Genomic DNA, 14,202 nt, shown 5'->3' with positions numbered 1-14,202 from the left:
CACACATGAAATCATGGACGTTGGAGACTCAGCCCTCGCCATAGGCAAATTCCTCCACTTTCATAGGCCTCAGTTTCTCCATCTTGGAGATGGGGATCATAAAAAACAAAAGACCTTGCACGGCTGTTTCACGAGGCCGGCGCACAGTGGGCCTGCAACACCAGGGCACGGGTGGTTCTCAGGGAGCCCAGGCCTGCGGGACACCCACAGTGGATGCTATACACGCGGTCCCAGCGACTCCTGCGAGCTGGGAGGTGCCGCCTCGCCCTGCGGACACCTTAAATGCAGGCGGGGTGGCGGGGAGCCCTGCATCACAGCCCCACCGGCGCTGCTGCGGCCCCGAGCCGAGGACCGGGCCGGCGCCCCCTGCTGCAGGAAGCGGCCAGGTCGGCGCCGGCGGGTGAGCAAGGAGTTAAGCCGGGCCGGGGGCAGAGCGCCTGTCAGACACGAGCATGTGCAGTTTGCACCGCATCCGTACTATGGGTGAGTGCCGCCGCCGCCGCAGCGAGGGGCTCCGTTGCTCCCGAGCCGCGGCGGCTGCAGCCCCCCGGCCCCCGCGCCGGCGAGCGCTGCGGGACTAGGCGCGGCGCCGAGGGCCAGGCGGCTCGGGGTGGGGGGTGGGGGGGACGCGCGGCCCGCAAGTCGGCGCGGGGGGAGCCGGAGCGCCGGGCGTGGGGGCGGGGAGCAGGCGGCGCAGGAGAGCGCCCCGAGTCCCGGCGCGGGAGGAGGAGCGGAGCCTGCCGGGGAGACGGCGCTCCTGGCGGCACCTGCGCCCGGCGGGCGGCCGGCCCTGCCCTGCCCCTGCCCCTGCCCGCCGCCCCGACCCCGCACCGGTAGGTGTCCTCGATGCCCGCAGAGAGAGGGAAAGAGAGGCCTTTCCGCCGGCCGCCTGGAGAGGTGGCCGCGCCGGCCGGGCAGCGCCGAGCGCCGGGGGGCGCGGGCGATGGGGGCAGTGATGGGGAAGACCGGGCGCCCGGGCTGGGGGCACTGCCGGATTTCGCTTCCTCTCTTTGCTTTCGGTTTCGAAGCGGCTGCCCCGGGCCCGAGAGCGAGCTGCAGATGATTTGGTGCGCCCGAGGCTGGCTTCCCTGCGGGGGATGGGCGCCCAGGGGGGCGTGTTGGGGAAGGGGGTGCACGCTGGCAACTTTCCCGGCCTGAAACAAAGGGGTGTCGGGGCGAGACGAGGGGGAAGGGGCCAAAGCCGGGGATCGCCGGCCGCGGAGGGTGGACACCTCTTCCCCCGGCGAAGAGCACCCCGCAGGCTTCCTCGGGAGGACGGAGGAGGGCGCCCGTCTGGGTGGAACTGGGGAGCCAGGGCTTGGCGCTGGGAGCCCGGCCCCTGCTGAGTTTGAGGCTGAGGACTTTGCGGAAGGGGAGGGGGCGCCTTCAAAATGACCCTGCTGCCTTCTGCGGCGGAGGTTGGCGAAGCTGGGGGACTGCGCACCTGGGCGTCCTGTTCTGCCCAGGTCCATGCCAGGGCTGGCTCAGCCCCCGGGCTGCCACTCTCCACCTGCCCTCGCCGGGCGCTGGAGGGCTGGGATGGAGAGCATTACAGCCCTGCTCCTAGCAAGGACGCAGGCTCTGGCGGCTTTCCCAGGTGTCTTCCTTCCCCTCCGTGCGTGCCCAGCCAGAGGCCGACCCCCTTCGCTCCTCGGCTGAGGCTAACTGTGGCTCCTTTCTCTCTCCAGGGTCTCCTTGGGGGGATATGTTAGGTTGCCCGAGGTGCAGCGCCTGGGTGCAGGTCAGATGCTGCTTCAAGGTTCTTCCCAGAGGATAAGAGCAGGACCCCAGGGAGGGCGTCTGCCAGCGCCCCCCTGGGGACTGCGCTCACTAATTCTGTGTTCTCACCACCCTAGTAACCAATGAGCCGGGTCACACAGAGGCCCTGCTGTACTAGGAAGAGGAGCCCAGACCAGAGCTCAGTGGCCTGCCTGGGACTGCTTCAGGGTCTTTCTTGCAAGAAAACCAAGAGCTAGGACCCAGGTCCCCAATCCCTGACCCCATGTCTCCAGGTTGCAGGTGCCGCCCGCTCCAGGCTGGCTTGCCTGTGACCAGTGGTCCCCATCATGGGGCAGGAAGCCCTTCGGAGTTCAGGTTTATCCTGGTAGGAAACTTAGATTCATCTGTGTGCCTCTGGAGTCAGGCTCTGGACTACCCCGTGTCTCTCCTGTCTGCTCCCAAGAGTGAGCTAATGAGTAGAGACTGAGGGCGAGCCTGCCAGGACACCTTGCTCTAGAGACACGAGAGGGTGGGCTGAAATGAAGCTTTGAGTTTGGAGACAGAGATAGCAACTGGAAAGATGGGGAGGCCGGTGGGGGGAGCTGGTCCTTGGAGGGAATGAGGAGCTGATTAATGTTGACTTTGGCAACTTGAAAGGACAGGCTCCAGGGAGGTTTCAGGACCAGAAACACGTAGCAGGTGAAGGCGGTGTCCCCTGAGCTGAGTGAGATCTGTGGCCCTGGAAATCGTGGCTAAAGTCAGGCCAGGTGCTGGAGGCCTGCCCCCCACTCCTGCAGCGATGAGAGAGTGGGCTTTTCTGCGGACTGGCTGTACCCTACAGGTTCTGACAGTGCGATGATGGAGAACCCCATAACTCCCCGACCCCCTCTTTGAAAATGATGAGGCATGAATTTTTTGCATTTATAAAGTGATTTAAGAGCCTTGGGTCCTTGGCGGAAAGATCTTACGTGAGTGAGTGAGCACTAAACTGTTGCTTTCAGTTGTATCAGATTTACGTATTGTTTTTTCAAGGGAAGGGTGTCATTTTACTGCAAGGGGCTAAATTACAGCTTTTGAGATAGGGAAGCTCTGGTGTTGGCTTTAGAAGTGTAGAGGAGCCCTGCTACAGCCCGTAGGCAGCCATGTGTTTCTCTCTGCTCTCTGGGACATCTTGGAGCTCCTTCCTGGCGGGGGTTTATCTGGCAGATGGTTGTCCAGCTGGGCGTCAGTGACAGTCACCCTCGGAGCCCGGAGCAGGGTCTGCAGTGTTGCTAAAGGAGAGCGCTGGGGAGGGACAGTCCAGTGAAGCAGCGTGGTCCTGCCCAGCAGCCCTATCAGATCTGGCTGTCCTTGAGGGGAGGGAAGGGACGGCTGACTCTCCCACTGCCAGCGTGAACACAAATATCGATTCACACCACCCCTCCCCGCACCCAGTCACACACAAGGTGGGTAGTGTTTTATTAGCAGTAGTATTGTTTAATCTCAGGATCGTTCCTTGTAAGGTGTGGATCATTTATGACTTGGCAAAACCTCAGCTCCCGTCCGTCCTTTAGGCAGTACCTGTCCGAGGAGGGGGTGTTGGAAGAGTTTTGAAGTTCAAGGCAGCCTTTGGCTGGGTTCCCTGCCCCTTAGAGCTTCTCAGGACTCAGAGCCTTTGTGTCTGAAAAGGGAGATGTAGGCTGACTTTGGAGGAAGTGGCATGATTGCTTATTCTGGCCCCCTCCCTGCTTTTTTCTTTCTTTTTTTTTTTTTAATGTTTACTTATATACTTTCATCTACTTGAAAGAGAGAGAGAGAGAGGTTATCTTCCATCTGCCAGTTCACTCCCCAAATGCTCACAACCACCAGGGCTGGGTCGGGCCATACTCCACCCTTGTCTCCCACTGGGTGGCAGGGGCCCTCTGCACTTGAGCCACACCTGTGGCCTCCCAGGATGCAGTAGCAGGAAGCTGGACAAGCAGCCGAGCAGTGAGGGCTCCAGCTGGCGATGCTGGTGTGGGCTGTGGTATCTGAAGCAGTCGCTTAACCTGCTGCACCACGATGCGCGCCCCTTGAGGGAAACTGAGTCACACTGAGAGTTACACGTTAGCTGTGCTGTGGGTGAATGCATGTGTTCAGGAAGTTTTCCTTTCCTGGGATCTAAGAGTATTTAGAGTCACGTACCCTAATTGGAGGGTCACACTTGTTCACTGTGACATAAAGATGCGTTGGTAGAATTCAGACACCTGAGTGCTTGGTTCAAGATGCACATTGGCCTCAGACTCTGAGCTGTGGGCTGCTCCCTGCTGCCGGGCTGGAGTGGGGAAAAGGTGGGTTTTACACACACAGGCGGGGCTGAGGAAGTCATCCATCACGGTCCCAGGATGCGCAGGAGGCCCTGCCCCTTCCCAGGGCTCCCTCCATCAGGCTGCAGATGGCGACGCCTGCCCTCCTCCGCCAAGGAGCTGAATTCCATGTCCGTTTTAAACCAGTTCCCCTGGGTGTACACTTAGTGGGGCTGACGCCACAGTGAGATGTTGGCCCCCGCTCCTTGGGAGGACAGTGCTGAAGGGCAGCTCCTCATCCTCTCCTGGTGCTGGTGTTTCTGCTCTGGGGTAGGTCGTAGTCCGGTCTGGCAACCTCAAGAGCAACCAGTCATTGCCAATCTCCATTTCTGAGCACCCAGGTCCCTTCCGTGGTCCATAACTCTGCTGCCTCCCAGGGAGAATAGGGGCCTTTTGGGGCTCTTGGCTCCCCTTACGGCTGGTGTTGCAGAAGAGGTGCCATCTTTGAAATGAGGGACAGCAGGCTGCATGGGCAGGTCTTGTGTCCTCGGGTTACTGCTTCATCCTGCCGATCCTGCCAGCCAGTGTGTGGAGCCTGAACAGATAAGAGGACTTCATCGGCGAGAGCGCTCTCTGCCACTCTTTTTCTTTCCAGAACACACTGTTCTTCCCACGTTCAGAACGTACTAGACTATCTGTTTCCGGCCGCTTTCACACTTGGCCTTGGAGGACGAAGGCCTTCTAGCTGGTTCAGTCATTCACTGTTTCCATTTTCAAGGGGCACCCCTGTCCTCTGAGCTTCTGGAGTGGTCCGTGACTCCTCTCGGAAAGGTCACTCACTGTGCGTCTTAGTAGGGCCTTGACACCAGCCCCGAGGAGTTAGGGATGCCAGCCAAGAAGGAGACTGTACAGCCACAAAGAGAGGATTCTTTTCTGAACTTCAGAGGGGCGATTCATGCTTCCAGAGAAAACGTGCTTCCTGGCGCTCCACGGTTTCATTGCTTCCTGAGTCAGCAGAGGGGCAGGCCCGGGACAGCCAGGAGCCCACCTTGTAGACAGTAACTGCCATAATTTGAAGCACTCTCAGGGAACTGCTGTTAACCCCCTGGCAACCTCCATGTCCTTTTTTATTTATTTTTTAAAATATGCTTTCTTTTTTACTTATTTGAAAGGCAGAGTGACAGAGAGAGGACGAGAGAGAGAGAGAGAGAGAGAGAGCGCGCAAGCGAGTTCTTGCATCTGCTGGTTCACTCCTCAAATGGCCACAATAGCCGAGGCTGGGCCAGACTGAAGCCAGAATCCAGGAGCTTCTTCTAGGTCTCCCACATGGGTGCAGGGACCCAAGCACTTGGGCCATCTTCTGCTGCTCTCCCAGGTGCGTTATCAGGGAGCTGGATTGGAAGTGGAGCAGCCGGGACTCGAACCGTGCTCCTTTCAGATGCCAGCCCCTCCCCATGTCCTTTTTCATGCTGTCCTTGGCAAGACCGTGTTAGATTGCCTAGTGCTTAGGAGCAACCTCCCCCTTGTTCCTGATCAAAAAGTCTCTCCAAAGCCAGGAGTAAAGCAACCAGGGCTTTGGTCTCACTTTAGTTGACCGTGTTAAGACAAATGCGGTCCCAAATTTTTTATACAAGGGTACTTCACAAAGTTCATAAAAAACAGAAGTAAAAGATAATTTTATTTTGGTGCATAACATTTGAAATCTAGGCATAGTTTTTTCATAATATACATTTTCATGACCTTCCTCCAGACCCCTTGTTGTGCTGTTGTTAGCATAATCATGGGATGACCTCCTGATACTAACCTGTAGATACCTTGTTTGTTTAAAGATGTATTTTTTATGTATTTGAAAGGCAGAGAGAGAGACTTTCCATTTGCTGCTTCACTCCCCAGATGGCTGCAATGGCTGGGGCTGGGCCAGGAGCCTCCTTCAGGTCCCTGTTGAGGGTGCAGGAGCCCAAGGACTTGGGCCATCCTCCATTGCTTTCCCAGGTGCACCAGCAGGGAGCTGGGTTGGAAGTGGAGCAGCTGGGACTTAGAATGGGTGCCCACGTGGGATGCCGGTACTGCAGGTGGCAGCTTAACCTGCTACACTACAGTGCTGGCCCCTGTAGATACCATAAAGCTGCAGTTTCAGGCAGATGATGAACATTTTTAAATCATCAGCTGGTAGGGCTGGCGCTGTGGCACAGTGGTAATGCCGCCACCTTCAGTGCTGGAATCCCATATAGGTGCCAGGTTGAGTCCCGGCTGCTCCACTTCTGATCCAGCTCTCTGCTATGGCCTGGGAAAGTAGTAGAAGATGGCCCAAGTCCTTGGGCCCCTGCACCCACATGGGAAACCCGGAAGAAGCTCCTGGCTCCTTGGATGTGATCAGATACCCAGATTTCTAGGTCACTGGGCAATGATGTCATTTGTGTGGCAACTGATGGTTGGCAAAGACTTAAAGAATCAGGAAATCTGGGATCTCTTCCTGCCTTGTTTACTGGTGTGACCTTGGACAGCCCATTTCAGGCCTCTGAGACTTCTTGTCACAAAGGAAACTTCAGCTGACATCAGTGACAGCCGCCATTACCAGGAACTTCTATGTACCAGCCACTGGGCTAAGCACTTCTCATATGGTTGCTTTTTCTCACAGCAATGAAATAGCTCCTATTAATTACCCCCATTTTACGGCTGGAAAAACTGAGACTGCGTATGACTTGCCATGATGGCCTATATCATACCGCTTGTTAAGTGTCCAAACTGGAATTTAAACTGAGATCCATCTGAGTCTGTTCTACAGCCTTGGGTTGGGCGATGGAGCAAATGCTGGGGAAAGGGTAAAAGTGGAGGGAGTGTTGGTTGGGATGCTTTGAGGATGAGGTGGACATTGTGGTGCAGTGGATTAAGCTGCTGCCACATTGGAGTTGTCTGGGAAGAGTTCTGCCTCTTCTACCATCCAGCTTCCTGCCCATGTGCGTCTGCAACACACAGGTGATGGCTCAAGTACTTGGGTCCCTGCCACCCACCTGTGAGACTCAGATGGGGTTCTGGGGTGCTGGCTTTGGGCTGGCTCAGCCCTGGCTGTTGCAGACATTTGGGGAGTGAACCAGCAGTGTTCACACTCCCCAAAGATATCTCTCTCTTGTTCTTCCAAAAGAAAAAAATGCTCATGGAAAGATGGAAATTTTAAAAAAGCTTATTTTGGTTCCCCAAATTTTGAAATCTACATTTTGGAATGTGTTTTTGCACAATACACATTTTTCATGAGCTTTTTAAAAAAATTTATTTATTTGAAAATCAGAGTTACAGAGAGACAGATGGAGAGAGAGAGAGAGAGAGAGAGAGAGAGAGAGAGAGGTCTTCCATCTGCTGGTTCACTCCCCAGGTGGCTGCAATGGCCTGAGCTGTATGGATCCAAAGTCAAGAGCCAGAAACTTCCTCTGGGTCTCCCATGTGGGTGCAGGAGCCCAAGGAGTTGGGCCATCTTCCACTGCTTTCCCAGGCCATAGCAGAGAGCTGGGTCGGAAGTGGAACAGCCAGGACTCAAACTGGCACCCTCATGGGATGCTGGCACTGCAGGTGGCAGCTTTACCCACCATGCCACAGCACGGCCCCTCTATGAGCTTTTTGAAAGCTCCCCAGGAGTGTAAGAAGGAAAAGTGATATGGATTAAGCACTTCTGGTAAAGGGAGATGGAAGGGGCCAGTACTGTGGCGTAGTGGGTAAAGCTGCCGCCTACAGTGCTGGCGTCCCATATGGGTGCTGGGCCCCTGCACCCTCGTAGGAGATCCTGAAGAAGCTTCTGGCTCCTGACTTCAGATCGACACAGCTCTGGCCTTTGCAGCCAGCTGGGGAGTGAACCAGCGGATGGAAGACCTCCCTCTTTGCCTCTACTTTTCTCTCTGTGTAACACTGACTTTTAAATAAAAAATAAATCTTAAAAAAAAGGGGGAGATGGAAATGCAGATTCTTTTTTTTTTTAATTGTGATTTTATTTGCAAGGCAGAGAGACAGAAAGAGATCTTCCATTTGCTGGTTCCCTCCGCAAATGCCTGCAACAGCCAGGCTGGACCAGGCCTGAAGCCAGGAGCTGAGAACTCAATCCAGGTCTCCCACATGGGTGGCAGGGACATAACTACTGAAGCCATTGGCTGCTATCTCCCATGGCGTACATTAGCCGGAAGTTGGAATCAGTAGCAGAGCCGAGACTGGAACCCAGGCACCCTGCTGTGGGATGCAGGTGTTCCAAGCAGAGTTTTGTTTTTTTTTTTTTTTTTTACAGGCAGAGTCAGACAGTGAGAGAGACAGAGAGAAAGGTCTTCCTTCCGTTGGTTCACCCCCAAAATGGCTGCTACAGCCAGCATGCTGCGGCCGGTGCACTGCGCCGATCCGAAGTCAGGAACCAGGTGCTTCCGCCTGGTCTCCAATGCAGGTGCAGGGCCCAAGCACTTGAGCCATCCTCCACTGCCTTTCCAGGCCACAGCAGAGAGCTGGACTGGAAGAGGAGCAACCAGGACAGAATCCAGAGCTCCAACCAGGACTAGAACCCGGGGTGCCTGTGCCGCAGGTAGAGGACTAGCCAAGTGAGCTGTGGCGCCGGCCCCAAGCAGAGTCTTAACTGCTGTTCCGAACACCCATCACCCCCTATTTCATTTTAATGCCAACAAGCAGGTACTGTGGCATGGTGGTTAAGCTACCACTTAGAACAACCAGAAGGCCTGAGATTAAGTCCCACCTTCGCTTTCCTGCTAACTTTCATGCCTGGGAAGGCAGCAGGTGATGGTGCAACTACTTGGGTCCCTGCTACCCATGTGGGAGACCCGGATGGAGTCCTAGACTCCTGGCTTCAGCCTGGGCCAGCCCTGGCTGTCATAGGCATTTGGAAAGTGAACCAGTAGATGAATGATCTCTTCTGTCTCTCCTTTTCTCTCTGTCACTCTTTCAAGTAAATAAATAAATACATGAACTTAAAAAAACAACAATCCAACACTTCCACCTTTCATCTGAAGTTTCTGGGGGGAGAAGCCCCAGGTGAAGGCAGTGATAAGCTTGTGCCGTGGGTCTCCAGGGCTTGGGAACTCAGCTGATGCCTTCCGGGTGACTCTGTGCTGGTGGGAACATGGCCCCTCTGCTGCCTTAGTGCCACTTAGAAGGGCAAGACCAAACCGTCAGGTCAGCTCAGCACAGGAACTCAAGTCCTGGCTGCTTTGTTCGTGGAATTGAGATTTTTTTTCTTTTAAGATTTATTTATTTGAAAGGCAGAGTGACAGAGGACAGGGAGACACATACACACACACACACACACATATTTAGAGAGAGAGAGAGAGAGAGAGAGAGAGAGAGAGAGAGAGAATGACTTTCCATCTACTGCTTCACTCCCCAGATGCTGGGCCAGGCCAAAACCAGGAGCCAGGAGCTCCATCTGGGTCTTCCATGTGGGTGGCAGAGACCCAAGTACTCGGGCCACCCGCTGCCTGCTGTCTCCCAGCAAATTAGAGGATTGCCGCACTGGACTCCATCCAGTGTTCCAGTATGGAATGCAGGTGTCGAAGCGGCGGCTTGACCCACCATGCCACAATGCCAGCCCCAAGGATGTGGGCTATCTTGAATTCCCTTTAACAAAGCTCTGTCTAAGGACCTGGGGTTCTCTCGTTCATTGCCACATCTTCTGTTTTCATTTCATCATTTTCAAAGTTAAGGAGCAAATACTTGGTGAAGGTTATTTGCCATTGCTAGTGACTAGTGTCGGTTTTTGTCTCCTACACTGAGCAATGGGGTCTTACCCCTGAGTTTTAGATGCTGAGTCCCCTGTCTGTCCCTGTTTCTGCACTTTTTCCCTAGCTCCTATGGTCCTACACCACTCATTTCTATGGCTGTTACCATTCCATGGGCTGGGTGGTGGTGGTGGTGAGAAAGACAATTTTAGTTGGTACGGGCACAGACTTTTTTTTTTTAGATTTTTATTTATTTATCTGAAAGGTAGAGTTACAGAGAGAGGAAGAGACAGAGAGAGAGGTCTTCTGTCTGCTGGTTTACTCCTGAAATGGCCACAACACCTGGAGCTGGGCTGATCCGAAGCCAGGAGCTTCTTTTCCAGGTTTCCCATGTGAGTGCAGGGGCCCAAGCACTTGGGCCATCTTCTACTGTCTTCCCAGGCCATCAGCAGGGAGCTGGATCAGAAGGGGAGCATCTGGGACTCGAACCGGCGCCTATATGGGATGCTGGTGCTACAGGCGGAGGCTTAGCCCAATAGACATTTCATTTGAATAGCTGTGTTGCAAGTGCTTTTGAAGAAACATGACTCACTGGGATGTACTCACAAAGCAACTGAATTTGGCCTCCCACTGTCCCTCTGTGTTTATTCAGTGGGATTAGTTCTTTCCTAGCCCCGGGATGAAAACTTGGTCAGTCATAGGCATAAGAAAATCTTAAGGCCACTTTAAGACACAGACCCAGTCTCATTTTGGTGATTACTACATCTGTTCCTTTGTCACTGGGCTGAGAGGGCCTGGGTAGGACCCTCGAGCCAGCACTGCTGCCCAGTGGCCTCCAGCTCTCTGGGCCTGGCAGGTACTTGCTGCTGGGTTTCTCAGAGAACCCCCCCCCCCCCATGCTATGATGTCTCGCTTCCAGTCGTCTTGAAAACAGCAAATCCTGCTTTATTCTAGATATTAGCTTCTTTCTCAGCCTTAGATCCAGCACTGCACTTCCTGTCTCCTTTGGCTAAGGTGCTTCTGTCTGTCCAGGTGGCCCTGTAGGACAAGACATGTTCTGACCTTGTGCCGGCCCTCTTTTGTAGTTGGCTGTCATTAAGGAAACACTCACACTTCCTTTGGTGCAGTGTCCCTGGACATGCAGGCCGACCCCCACGGAGCTGCTCCCTGGGCTTCCCTGACAGCAGGTGGCCAGCCTGTGTGTTGTCTTTGGGGAGTCAAGGTGGTGGTTAGAGCCAATGCACTCTGTTTCCTGGGGAGTCTTGTTGAAGCCCTCGCATCAGCTTGCCCTGAAGGCTGGTGTCCCATAGGATAGGGGGAACGCCTCCTTCCTCCAACAATCCCAGATTCCCCCAGAGATGCTCCCGCAGCGGGTACATTCCAGCCCTTCAATGTCTCAGCCAGGGGGAGGGCTTCTCTCATGGTCTCTTGGACATGTGTGTCCTTGTCCCCATCACACTTGCGAGCATTTTTTTTTTTTTATTTGAGAGGTAGAGTTACAGACAGTGAGAGGTAGAGACAGAGAGGAAGGTCTTCCATCCATTGGTTCACTCCCCAGATGACTGCAACGGCCAGAGCTGCGCCGATCCGAAGCCAGGAGCCAGGTGATTCTTCCTGGTCTCCCATGTGAGTGCAGGGGCCCAAGGACCTGGGCCATCCTTCACTGCACTCCCGGACCACAGCAGAGAGCCGGATTGGAAGAGGAGCAGCCAGGACTAGAACTGGTGCCCATATGGAATGCCAGTGCTGCAGGTGGAGGATTAACCTACTGTGCCACGGTGCCGGCCCCAACAATTGCGAGTATTGTATCTGTTCTAGTTCAGTGTCTTAGTCAGGCTTTCGATTTATCATCTTCTATATGAATATTCTCAAAACCATACCTGCCACAATAAGGCCATGGTTTCATGAATATATTGTTTAGGATAAGGCTCTAGGATATATTTAACTAAGTAAAAGCTCACTTAAATAAGAAGGCTGGGGTGGGCCTTGGGCACAGTGTCTGAGACATCGCTAGCAGAGTGGCTGGTTGGAGTCCTGGCTTTCCTTCCTCTTCTGGCTTCCTGCTGATGCATAAACCTGCGTGAAGTACTTGGGCCCCTGCCACCCACATGGGATCCCCGGATTGAGTTCCTGGCTCCTGGCTTCAGCTTGGCTCAGCCCTGGCTGTTGCAGGCATTTGAGGAATGAACCAGTGGATAGATCTTTATCTGTGTCTGTCTCTGCCTCTCTGTCCTTCAAATAAATAAGATAAATCAATACAATGAAAAGGTTATGGACAACAAGTAACGCTTATGGAGTACTTGTCATGCCAAGTACTGATTTTAGTAAATGTGCTCCCTCACTTAATCCTCATAGGGAGGTAGTTGTATTATCTCTGTGTTTTTTTTTTTTTTTAAGATTTATTTATTTATTTGAAAGCAGAGTTACACAGAGAGAGGAGAGGCAGAAAGAGAGAGAGAGAGGTCTTCCATCTGCTGGTTCACTTCCAAATTGGCCGCAACGGCTGGAGCTGTGCCGATCTGAAGCCACGAGCCAGGAGCTTCTTCTGGGTCTCTCATGCAGGTACAGGGGCCCAAGGACTTGGGCCATCTTCTATTGCTTTCCCAAGCCATAGCAGAGAGCTGGATCGGAAGAGGAGCAGTCGGGACTTGAACCGGTGCTCATATGGGATGCTGGCACTGCAAGCTGCTATGCCACAGTGCCAGCCCCTTCTCTATTTTACAAATGAGCAAACAGGCAGAGAGAGCTTATTCACCTTGTCCAGGGTCACAAGGCTGGCATCAGAGAGCCGGTGTTCAAAGGGAAGGAGTCTGACCTGGGAGTGGGCCATTTTATTTTATTAATTTTTTTTGACAGGCAGAGTGGACAGTGAGAGAGACAGACAGAGAGAAAGGTCTTCCTTTTGCCATTGGTTCACCCTGCAATGGCCGCTGCAGCCGGTGGCTGCGGCCGGCGCACTGCGCCGATCCGAAGGCAGGAGCCAGGTACTTATCCTGGTCTCCCATGGGGTGCAGGGCCCAAGCACTTGGGCCATCCTCCACTGCACTCCCTGGCCACAGCAGAGCTGGCCTGGAAGAGGGGCAACCAGGACAGAATCTGGCGCCCCGACCGGGACTAGAACCCAGTGTGCCGGTGCCGCTAGGTGGAGGATTAGCCTACTGAGCCACGGCGCCAGCTTATTTTATTTTTTTGAAGGTTTTTATTTAATGAATACAGATTTTCATGTGTACAGCTTTTAGGGATATAGTGTTTCTTCCTCCCATACCCGCCCTGCCACCCCCACTCCCATCCCACCTCCCACTCCCTCTCCCATTCCATTTTCCATTAAGATTCATTTTTAGGGCCGGTGCCCCGGCTCACTAGGCTAATCTTCCACCTTCAGCGCTGGCACACCGGGTTCTAGTCCCGGTCGGGGCGCCGGATTCTGTCCCGGTTGCCCCTCTTCCAGGCCAGCTCTCTGCTGTGGCCCGTGAGGGCAGTGGAGGATGGCCCAAGTGCTTGGGCCCTGCACCCCATGAGAGACCAGGAGAAGCACCTGGCTCCTGGCTTCGGATCAGCGCGGTGCGTAGGCCACAGTGCGCCAGCAGCAGTGGCCATTAGGGGGTGAACCAACGGAAAAGGAAGACCTTTCCCTCTGTCTCTCTCTCTCACTGTCCACTCTGCCTGTCAAAAAAAAAAAAAAAAAGAGGTTCATTTTTAGTTGACTTTATATACACAGATCAACTCTTTACTAAAGAGAAATTTCAACTATTTGCACCCACACAGACACACACAGTATAAAGTACTGTTTGAAACTAGTTTTACCGTTAATTCTCATAGTGCAACTCATTAAGGACAGAGGTCCAGCATGGGGAGTAAGTGCACAGTGACTCCTGTTGTTGCTCTAACCATTGGCACTCTTATTTATGACGTCAGTAATCACCCGAGGCTCTTGACATGAGCTGCCAAGGCTATGGAAGCCTCTTGAGTTCACAAACTCCGTCAGTTTTTAGAAGAGTGGGCCCCCTTTTTTTTTTTTTTTTTGACAGGCAGAGTGGACAGTGAGAGAGACAGAGAGAAAGGTCTTCCTTTGCTGTTGGTTCACCCTCCAATGGCCACCGCGGCCGGCGCGCTGCGGCCGGCGCGCTGCGGCCGGCGCACCGCGCTGATCCGATGGCAGGAGCCAGGAGCCAGGTGCTTTTCCTGGTCTCCCATGGGGCGCAGGGCCCAAGCACCGGCCATCCTCCACTGCACTCCCGGGCCATAGCAGAGGGCTGGCCTGGAAGAGGGGCAACCGGGACAGAATCCGGCGCCCGGACCGGGACTAGAACCCGGTGTGCTGGCGCCGCTAGGCGGAGGATTAGCCTAGTGAGCCACGGCGCCGGCCTAGAAGAGTGGGCCCTTTTAAAGCACTATGCTGTGCTGCTTCGCACAAGGCTGGTGGGCAGCCGTGTCCAGTCGTGAAGGTGGGAAACTCCTTAGGAGGTCAGCTCCACTGTGGATTCTTCAGGCTCTCCGTGCATTGCCCTTTCTTTACTTGC

The 14,202-nt window shown here is 54.3% G+C and overlaps 1 protein-coding gene across 13 annotated transcripts in view; it reads left to right on the top strand.

The window, feature by feature from the left end:
- The first annotated feature begins 324 nt into the window (after positions 1-324).
- The window catches only part of TMEM229B (transmembrane protein 229B), a 58,769-nt gene continuing 44,891 nt past the window's right edge, over positions 325-14,202 (top strand). For 4 of the 13 annotated variants that reach the window (XR_007916881.2, XR_007916880.2, XM_051839729.2 and 1 more), the window contains exon 1: positions 597-833. The gene's annotated coding sequence lies outside the window, so the exon portion shown is untranslated. Of the gene's footprint in view, positions 484-579; positions 834-14,202 lie in introns of those variants that run through there. The other 9 variants (XM_051839738.2, XM_051839736.2, XM_070065129.1 and 6 more) reach the window with 5 other exon arrangements.

The sequence above is a fragment of the Oryctolagus cuniculus genome, chromosome 20 (genome assembly GCF_964237555.1).
Source record: "Oryctolagus cuniculus chromosome 20, mOryCun1.1, whole genome shotgun sequence".
In the NCBI taxonomy this organism is placed as follows: Eukaryota; Metazoa; Chordata; class Mammalia; order Lagomorpha; family Leporidae; genus Oryctolagus; species Oryctolagus cuniculus.
The sequence above is the reverse complement of the archived record's forward strand: the minus strand, read 5'-3'. Positions and strand labels throughout refer to the sequence as shown.